Source organism: Symphalangus syndactylus, chromosome 18 (assembly GCF_028878055.3).
Source record: "Symphalangus syndactylus isolate Jambi chromosome 18, NHGRI_mSymSyn1-v2.1_pri, whole genome shotgun sequence".
In the NCBI taxonomy this organism is placed as follows: Eukaryota; Metazoa; Chordata; class Mammalia; order Primates; family Hylobatidae; genus Symphalangus; species Symphalangus syndactylus.
The window spans coordinates 76,514,415-76,525,319 of record NC_072440.2 but is presented as its reverse complement, the minus strand read 5'-3'; the positions used below and the strand labels follow the sequence as shown (position 1 = coordinate 76,525,319).

Sequence of the window (10,905 nt, the reverse complement as noted above, 5' to 3'; positions counted from 1 at the left end):
TTACTACAGACTTTTGGGAGTCTAGTGCTTGGCTGCCTGTGTTTAAATATCACCTTCCAACTGGGTGCAGTGGCTCACACCTGTAATCCCAACACTTTGGGAGACCAAGATGGGTAGATCACTTGAGGTCAGGAGTTCGAGGCCAGCCTGGCCAACATGGTGAAATCCCGTCTGTACTAAAAATACAAAGAAATTAGCCAGGCGTGGTGGTGCACACCTGTAGTCCCAGCTACTCAGGAGGCTGAAGCAGGAGAATCACCTGAACCCGGGAGGCAGAGGTTGCAGTGAGCCAAGATTGTGGCACTGCACTCCAGCCTGGGTGACAGAGTGAGACTCCGTCTCCAAAAATAAATAAATAAATAAACAAACAAACAAATAAATAAATAATCACCTACCAGCTCTGTGTCCTTAGGGAGATTACTTGATCTCCCTGAACTTCATTTTCCCCATATGTAAGATTGAGATGATTAGAACTTCTGTTTTATAGGGTTCTTCTGTGGACTAAATTTAAATATGGTAAGCACTTAAGACTGTGTCTGGCACATAGGAAGTGTTAGCTATTGCTTTTATAGTGGCTGCTGTTGTTTCTACCATTGTTGGTAGCAATGACAATAAGTATGATGGCATCCGTGATAAGAGCTAATCATTTTTTTGTGCCCTTACTGGGATATTTGGGTTCACTGTGACAACACCACCTACCTATAGCGTACCCTAGGCACCTTGTTTTTGCCCACCCAGAACCACTTCCCTTTCTTCCTTCCTTACAGAAGAAGCATGATTTCCTTCAGGCAGCACCATTCCCAGGTCGGCAGACGCTTGCGGGAGGCCAACCCGACCCTCAGCTCCAACGGTGACCTGATTGGTCTGGAGAAAATCCCATCCCCTCCATTGGTTCAGGAATGGGCATGTGACACAACTTCAGCCAATGGGACAAGAACAGGAGCTTGCTAGAGACTTCTGGGAAAAGTTTTCTCCAGGAATCTCTTTTCCATTTCTGAATGTTGTCTGATTTCCACATGATGCCTGGGACTATTTCACCCACTTCATGACTAGCCTATGGGTAAAGACAACACTGAGTAAAGCAGAGAAGAAAGATAAAAAGAGCTTCCTGGAGCCTTGTATCATCATTGATGCCCTGAATCAACCTCCACTGAAACTTGCCTTACCTGTGAGTTTCCTGTTGAAGGCAGTAATGAATAACCTCTCATTTAAGTCAGCTGGGGTTGCAATTTCAATTATTGTATCCAAAAGTATCCTAACTGATGAGAGTTAATTAAGTTACCACATGTAAATCGCTTGTCCCAGTCAAACCTGGGACCCCAGTAAGGGCACCAAAAATGATTAGCTTTTAACACAAATGCCATCACACCAGCAATAATAAAAACAACAGCAGCCACAATAAAAGTAACAGCTAATACTTCCTATGTGCCAGACACATATCTTAAGTGCTCACCATATTTAAATTGTTTAATTTTCACAATAACTCCCCCAATCTTACAGATGGGGAAAACGCAGTTCAGAGAGGTCAAGTAATCTTTTTGAGGTCACACAGCCGGTAGGTGATCTTTAAACCTAGGCAGCCAAGTACTAGAGTCCATGATATGAAAAAGAAGATCACAAAGAAATTTTATTTGACCTTCTGGTTTGGCCTCCCTTTCTCCCTCTAGCTGCTAAACAAAGTCAAGGCAAATTAGCAGGGTCCCTGAGGAGCGATCACCATGAGGTGGAGAGGGGACCGATTTTGAAGTCAGACATGTATGAGCAATCTCAAGTAAGATGCGTAATCCCACCAGGACTGAATTGCTTACCTGTGAAATGGTGGGGGCGGGCAGGGAATACTCACCTCTTAAAATTATTATAAGGATTTAGAACAATTCATGTTCAGTGTGTGGCACAGAGCCTAAATGAAAGCTATTAAAGATGAATTATCACAGTACTCGAGCAGTTCCATACCTTTCTCCCATTTACCAGCTGCCTGCTTTGTCTCATTTAGTGATGACACGAAGAAGAAGAAAGACTTAAGGAGATTGAATGCCAACCAAATCGGCAGTTAACGCTTGAATTTAAATCCCCTTTTCTGCTCTCCCCTCTCAAGAGTCTGATGATAACTCCCTTCCAGGGCTTCATTTCATAACCTGGGCCAATATGACTCATTATCTCCCTGTCAGCACGAAGAGAATAAAAACCAGTTGTCATTAGCAACTTATCCCTGCTCTGAATAGAAAATGGGATGGAGGAGAAGTGAATCCCCTGTATAGGTTGTTAACCCCCAAGAACAAATTCAAGGATTCTGGGACAAGCTCAGCCCTGGATCAGGCTGCAAATGTCCACAGGCTTCTGGGTAACCTCAGGTGATAACCTTGGAAAGAGGGGGATACAGGGATAAGAGCAGAGGAAGCACAGCTGGAGGAAGTAAACTTTGGCAAAACTGAATGGAGCATGGTGTTGAGAGCCACAAATCACACCAAACCAGAGCAGAAGTTCCAGACTCAGACTGACCTGGGCTTGAATCCAAGCTGCTGCCCTGTGGCTGTGGGCACGTTGCCTAATCTCGCTAAGCCTCAGTTTTCTTGCCAGTATAATGGAATAACACTAGGGGTGTGTGTGTGTGTGTGTGTGTGTGTGTGTGTGTGTGTGTGTATGCTAACTAAAATATGACTATCCTCTGAGAGCAGTTATTGTTTTTACCTCATGTGCCAAAAGTTGAGAAAGTGTCCCCCTTGCTTCACTTGGCTGCCTCTTGACAATTTGTTTTCCTTCCTGCTTCCAACATTTCAGTTTCTTGCAAGGCCATGCCAAACCTTCACCATCCACAATCCTGCTTTCAGAGTCTTCTGCTGATCTCCCAGACACTCACTCTTTCATTCCCTGAAGATTCCAGCACCTGGATCACTGCCTTCCTGTCCACTGCTATTCCTGTCTTCCATCCTCGTGACTCTAATATCCACATAAATTATCCATCCAATCCCCTCGCTTCTCAGGTCTTTTGCCCCCTACCTCCAAAAGTCTGATTTTCTGCCCCACCTCAGCCTCTTACTTACCTCATTACTCTGTAGGACTTTGAGTGCATCAGATCCAAGATCTCAAACCTAAACATTTCTTTCTCCAATTACACCCTCTTATTTTTCCCGCTCACCCTTGTGAGGCCCCTTCATCTGATCATTCTTCTCCACCAATGAGACATCTAATCCATGGTCCCCCATGACTACCTCATTACTCATCATCTCTTGTCTGCTGTTACTTTCTTCCCCACACAGTTTAGATTCAGAGTCAAGCACTATGTCATCTTACTTGGGGACACCTTTAACGCTCTTATCTCCTCTCCGTTTTGTTTCCCCAGGCAAGCCACGTCTAGATTAAACCCAGTACTTCACCTATTCTGCGCCTGAGGCCTAGGCAGCTCAGAATGATTGGAGAAAACATACACTAAGCTTCCTGGCCTCTCCTTACCCTTATGAACACAGTCCTGCTGAAAAGTTCCGCTGTTTCCCTAGAAAGTTTGCCTTTCTATTTTTCCAAGATGACTACTTGGTGTCTTCTCTCCCTACCTCCAATGCTTCTCCAATCCTTAGAAAATTGATGACCATCCTCTCGTATAAGGACCTCTTCATCACTCCACCCTCACCCCCAAATACACAAGCCTCTGTGGGGACTAATTGTTACCTTCCCTGTTGCATTGGCTGGACTGTCTATCTAAGGCCAACCCCTCCATTTATGCAAAGCCCCTTCTTCTTCAAGGATTTCACTGCTTCAATTGTCCCCCGTCTCTTCTGCATCAATTTCCCCCTCTTTGTGGATTATTTCTGTAAGTCTATATGCATGCTACGGTAACTTTCAATTTTCTTATTTTTTTGAGACAGAGTCTTGCTCTATCACCCAGGCTGGAGTGCAGTGGTGTGATCTCGGCTCACTGCAAACTCCGCCTCCTGGATTCACGCCATTCTCCTGCCTCAGCCTCCTGAGTAGCTAGGACTACAGGCGCCTGCCACGGCGCCCTGCTAATTTTTTGTATTTTTAGTAGAGACAAGGTTTCACCGTGTTAGCCAGGATGGTCTCGACCTCCTGACCTCGTGATCCACCCGCCTCAGCCTCCCAAAGTGCTGGGATTACAGGCGTGAGCCACCACACCCGGCCCACAGAATCTATTCTTATCAAGATGGCTAATAACTTCCAAGTTGCCAAAATTAATTATTAATTTTCAACCCTCTTCTTACAAGAATTGTCAGCAATCTTTGACACATTTGACCACATCTCCCTGTGTGAAAACGCTGTGCCCCTGACTTTAAAGATGCCACAGTCTTCTTCAGGGGAACTCTCCTTCAGTCTTTTTTGCTGGATCTTCCTCATATATCAACCTCTAAGTGCTGAAATGTTCCAAGGTGTAGTCATTAGCGTGACCTGTCTTCTCCCCTCTTCTCTTTTCCTTTCCTTTCTCCTCTCCCCTTATCTTTGCCTTCTAAAATCTTTCCCTAGATGACCACATCTATTCTTATTATTTTAATATCACCTATATGTTGATGATCCCAGAACTAATATTGCTTGCCAACCTTTCCACAATATTCTGCTTCCCGGCCGGGCGCAGTGGCTCCTGTTTGTAATCCCAGCACTTTCAGAGGCCGAGGCAGGTGGATCACTTGAGGTCAGGAGTTGGAAATCAGCCTGACCAACGTGGTAAAACCTCCCTCTCTACTGAAAATACAAAAATTAGCTCAGTATGGTTGTGCGTGCCTGTAATCCCAGCTACTCTGGAGGCTGAGGCAGGAGAATTGGTTGAACTCAGGAGGCAGAGGTTGCAGAGGGCAGAGATTGTGCCACTGCACTCCAGCCTGGGTAACAGAGCGAGACTCCGTCTTAAAAAATAAATAAATAAAATTCTGCTTCCCACTCAACTCTCCAATTCCTAAGTCAAAATCTTCATGTAGACATCTGATGAGCATCTTAAATTTCTTAGGTCAAAAATAGAAATCTTGATTTCTCGGAGAAAACCCACTCCATGTCCAAAATATATGCTCAATCTGGCCACTTATTACTCCCTTCATTATAACTCTTACAGCCTAAGCCAGGGACCCACAAACTGTGCTCATTGAGCCAAAGCCAGCCAGCAACCTGCTCTTGGAAAACAATCACCCTCGTTCATTTACTTATTCTCGACAGCTGTGTTTACACTATAATGGCAGGATTGAGTGGTTGTGACAGAAACCATTTGGCTCACAAAGTCTAAAATTCTTACTGTTTGGCTCCTTGCAGAAAAAGTTTGCTGCCCCCGGTCTAGGCCCCCTGTTGTTTCATGCCCATGAGGCTGTCCTGGCCTCCTTCTTGGTAGTCTTTATTCCATAATTTCCCCTCTGCTGCACCCAGAAGCCAGAATAATGTTCTTAGGACACAAATCATATCTTACAACTCTCTTAATCAAAAAGCTCTAATTGTTCCATCATATTTGCAATAAAATGCCCACTCTGGTTCACGGCCTGCAAGACCTAAAATACTCTGGATCTGCTAACTACAGCTTCACTTCCTATAACTTTTCTTCTTACTCACCAGACCCCAGGCACTGAGCCTTTGTACTGTTCCTCCAATAGGCCAAGAACTTTCATCCTTCAGGGACTTTGCATTTTTTTTATTTTATTTTTATTTTTATTTATTTATTTTTTGAAACGAAGTCTCACTCTGTCACCTAGGCTGGAGTTCAATGGTGCAGTCTCGGCTCACTGCAACCTCCGCTTCCCAGGATCAAGCAAATCTCCTGCCTCAGCCTCCCGAGTAGCTGGGACTACAGGCGCGTGCCACCACACCCAGGTAATTTTTGTATTTTTAGTAGAGACAGGGTTTCACTATGTTGGCCAGGCTGGTCTCGAATTCCTGACCTTGTGATCTGCCGGTCTCGGACTCCCAAAGTGCTGGGATTACAGGCGTAAGCCAGCGCACCTGGCCTGCGTTTGTTTTTCTATCTGCCTAAATAACTTTTCCTCTGCATATCCCTGTGGCTACTTTTCATTATTTAGATCTCTACTGCAGCATCCTCTCCTCCCCAGTGAGAATGGCATTTCTCCTTTGACAGGAATTTTATCTCTCTCATTGGCTGCCATGTCTATAGTACCCAGAACATTGTAGACTCTCAATATATCATTGTGGAGTATAAGAACAAACAAGTGAGCCCTAACATAGACATAAGCATAAAGAACTGTGAACACACAAAGCGAGGGCACCCAGCACATCTCGGCATTGCAGAATGATTAAAGCGACTAGCAAAGAAGAAGACACTGGAAGGGGAAGAAGGTGTTTCAGAAAGAAGAACAAAAATGTACAAAGACAGGAACCATGAGAGAAGCTTGCACCATGTGCAAGTACAAGGCACATAGAATATACCATAGATATAGCTACAGATATAGATCAGGATGTGGAGGTGGAAATAGACATAGTTAGATAATAAAAGATTTTAACTGTCAAACAGTTACGTCTTTTCTGAGGTCATTGAGAAGTTATTAATGGCTAAACAGAATAGTGGCGTGATCAGAAATGCTGGGATCCAACACTAATGTTGTCCTGCTACTCCAAATTCCACAGTCTTTCTCCTCTACTAGTTTCTCTGGACTTTCAGCATCAAGGATCTTAATTTGGTGTCTGGTTCTTGAGTCAAGTTTAACATGTTTCATAAGTCTGCCATACCAGCTCCACTTCTGGAATCTCATAATAAGGTAATGACCTAAAATCCTGGAAAACATATATGCACAAAAATGTTTAACATAGTATAATTTATACTAGAAAAAATAATTTAAGGGCCAGGTGTGGTGGCTCATGCCTGTAATCCCAGCACTTTGGGAGGCCTAGAGGGGCAAATCACTTTGAGGTCAGGAGTTGAAGACCAGCCTGGCCAACACGGTGAAACCCCATCTCTATTAAAAATACAAAAATTAGCCAGGCGTGGTGGCAGGTGCCTGTAATCCCGGCTGCTCAGAAGGCTGAGGCAGAAGAATCACTTAAACTTGGGAGGCGGAGGTTGCAGTGAGCCGAGATTACAACATTGCACTCCAGCCTAGGTGACAAGAATGAAACTTCACCTCAAAAAAAAAAAAGAAAAAGAAAAAAATTTTAAAAAGAAAAAATTGGAATAAACGAAATATTTTATAGGGGTGTAATGATTTGGAAAATTATGGTGTAACTACTTATTGTGGTATTATGCAGTCATTAACTGATGTATTCCTAGAGGAACAGAAGAAAGATTCGTGGTTACCAGGCACTGAGGATGAAGACGAGAGTTAATCACAAAGGTTTACGAGGGAAATTTTGGCGGCCATGGGACTATTCTGTATCTTGATTATGGTACACGTTTGTCAAAATTCATAAAACTATGCACCAAAAAGGATGAATTGTACCATATGTAAATTATATCTCAGAAACCTCAAGAAAACTTTAAACCTATGTTTCTGATTATGTTGAATGCCACGGGGAAATTTTAAAGTTATGCAATATGAAACAATATTAAGTAACATAAAAATTATGCAGAGAAAAAATACTAAAAGAAACTATGTCAAAATATTTTACCACTAGTAAATTATCTTTTGGACAGAGGAGAAAAATGGTGTTTTCTACTTTTTTCATCTTTTTTGTGTTTAATTTTGATGACGATAAAATAAGTAAATTTTGTTTTAAAAATATGTTAGACTGTTGAAGTTTCTCTAAACTTTCTTTCAATTGTTTTTGAGTTTAGGGTTCTTCAAACACCACAGACTGCTTTGCTTGTTTTCTGTGATCTACTAGAAAGAGTAGTGAAAACCAAGGACAGCTCCTGAATTTACTGGGGTGGCGTTAGCAGGGGCTTGGAATGGGACTAAAAAGCTGTCCCCTCTCATGGTCCCATGGCCTCAAAGCAATAGCTCAGGTCAGGAGACATGTTTTCTCTCAAATTGCTCTGTAATTGCGTGTCCTCTGCTGGTAAAATACACTTTCTAGTCCCTGCCTCTTTTCTCGGGCTTGTATAAACATGAGACATACAGAATACTTGGTAACAGTAAAAGAAAAATGGTATTATTATCCAAACACTTGAAGTAGACAATCTCTTCAAAGCCATTTCATAAATCACATCTTAGAGCTTGTCATAAAATACATACAGCAAAGAAAAATAACCATTGTGTCCTTTGGAAAATGGATTTTAAACTTTCAACTAAGTTCATCAGAACCTTTTTTCCAAAGGTGATGTCTGTTTTTGCTTCCTAGTCTAAATGGTTACGATGGACTGAAGTGTTGGTCAGGAGGCAACATTCTAATGAGGACAAGCAGAGAAACCAAGAAACGAGATGAAAAACTGTAATAAATTATGGATTTTGATAAATTGCCCCACACTGTAGCATTTCAATTACAGAAACACATAGTTTACACAAGTAATTACTGAAGAAATTACCACAGAAGCACATCCATTCATTGAATTATGAGGCATCAATTCTCTCCCCTTGATTGCATCTTCAGTTCTAAGAATGGCAATCACAGCTCCACACAAAACTTTAATAACACAATCTTTTTTGGATTAAAAAAACACTATTGGATGAGAAATATGTAAAGAGATGATAAGAAAAGGATGTAGATTCATATTGAGAAACAGAATGCCTTCAATGAGTTAATTGCAAAGCCAGAACTTTGACGATTGGAAGGTGATCACTCGAGGGGCCTGTTCTGAACATGAGTCCCAATGTTCTCTGAGGTCTTTGGCATCATGATGAGGGTCAGAAGAGATTATCTAGTGAGGATAAGGTCCAGCAACAAATGCAGTATTTTTCTATTTTTTTGAAATAAGAGTCTCACTCTGGCACCCAGCCTGGAGTGCAGTGGCATGATCACAGCTCACTGTAGCCTTGACCTCCCAAGCTCAAGAGATCCTCTTACCTCAGCCTCCCAAGTAGCTGGGACCACAGGCGTGTACCACCACACCCGGCTAAATTTTATATATATATAAAGACAGGATCTCACTGTGTTTTCCAAGCTGATCTTGAACTCCTGAACTCAAGCAAGCCTCCTGCTTTGGCCCTCCCAAAGTTCTAGGATTACAGGTGTGAACCACTATGCTTGGCCCTAACCAATACATTCTGTTGATGTTAGCATGTCATGTGATAAGTCTCACCGGAAATTTAAGGGCTTTTAATCTAATATTTTTTGCTATTATTTTGAATAAAATCATGATTTGCTTTGATTTGACTTTCCAACTTTTATTTTAGGTTCAAGGGGTATGTGTGCAATCTACATGGGTAAATCGCATATCACAGGGGTTTGGTGTACAGATTATTTTGTCACCCAGGTAATAAGCATGGAACCCAATAGACTGTTTTTGAATCCTCATCCTCCTCCCACCTTCCACCCTCAAGATGGCCCTGGTGTCTATCATTCACTTCTTTTTGTCCATGTGTACTCAGTGTTTGGGCACTTATAAATGAGAACATGCCGTGTTTGGTTTTCTGTTCTTGTGTTAATTCGCTTAGGATAATGGCCACCAACTTCATCCATGTTGCTGCAAACAACATGATCCTACTCTTTTTTATGGTTGCATAGTATTCCATGGTGTCTATGTACCATATTTTCTTTATCCAGTCCACTGTTGATGGACATTTTAGGTGGATTCCATGTCTTTACTATTGTGAATAGAATACTGTGATCAACATACATGTGCATATGTCTGCCTTCATGACAAAGACTCCAAAAGCAACAGTCTTACTTTCAGTCCAGCGCTTAAATCCTTTCAACTCATGTCCAGTGTATACGTATACACACTGTGTGTATGTATACAGACATATGCATGTGCATACATGCATATACACACACACACACACACACATAAACCTCCTTATAGCAGACATTCTTGGTGCTCCCTCGTATTCCCTCACTCTTATAACTTCAATGCAGACCAACCTAATTTGCAACTCCAAATTCAATGCCTGAGGACTTTCTTTGGCACCAAAGCAATTTGTCCACCCATCTGGCAGGCTAGAAGTGCAGCCCTCAGCCAAGGACTATCGTGAGTTGATATATAAATACCCCAGCTCTCTTTCCTATCACAGGGATAGCTCTGAGGTTTAGGGCCTACACTGTTTCTCAGAAATTTTCCCAGTGGAATTAAGCTTCAGGTGCTCTCAATTGCAATGAGTTTTAAAATATACTCTTTATTTCTGCCTCTTCTTTACTGTCTCATTCTCCACTCCCCTACTGATTTTTCCTGGAATCATCTCTAAAATACCTGACTTGAATCCTTATCTTAGGATTTTCTTCTGAACCCAAGTTTGGGGAGCCCAAAGTAAGACATTCCTCATCCTTAAATTTAGGGTAATGATGCTCCCATAGTGAGCATTAAGTGAGAAAAATGCATGTAAAGTGTCAATCACAGTGCCTGGTTCAAGTAGGTGGTCATTAATACTTATTACTGCTATCCCCATTTTTGTTAAAATATATTTCCTCACTATCTTCTGCTCTTACCAGGTTCTCGCCATCTCATTTGCTGTCTCTTTCCAACACTGTGGCTTTCATCCCCAACCACTAAAATGCAGGCTGACCAAAGGAGGACAGTAGCCCTGAACGTATTCGTTGGCATCAATCACTTGTGGCTTCTAAACAGACCTTCTACCCGGGTGTCCAGATTCCTCAGGAATCTTTGGGAAGCAAAATCAATGGGGAACTCAGTGGCGACAAGCTGTGTGTTATTTTTCTATATTGTAACTTTGCATCTGTGTTTCCCCTCCTGGCTGGAGCAGAAGCAGGAGCCACTTCGTGCTGTTGGGTGCAGGTTCTGGTGATGATGCTCAAAGAGTAAAGGTTATTGGTCCCAGACAAGACAGTTTCTTCTCCAGGGGCCATCAACAGTAGTGGCTCCAGAATCCAAGCAAAAAGGTGAATGAGAAAAACAGAGTAATGTAGTACATGATGAGT

General features: G+C 42.4%; 1 long non-coding RNA gene across 1 annotated transcript in view; it reads right to left on the bottom strand.

The window, feature by feature from the left end:
* Nucleotides 1-10,756: 10,756 nt before the first annotated feature.
* LOC134733598 (uncharacterized) overlaps nucleotides 10,757-10,905 on the bottom strand; it is a 50,650-nt gene continuing 50,501 nt past the window's right edge. The window contains exon 3 of the long non-coding RNA XR_010117228.1: nucleotides 10,757-10,777. This is a non-coding gene — a long non-coding RNA (uncharacterized lncRNA). The remainder of the gene's footprint in view (nucleotides 10,778-10,905) is intronic.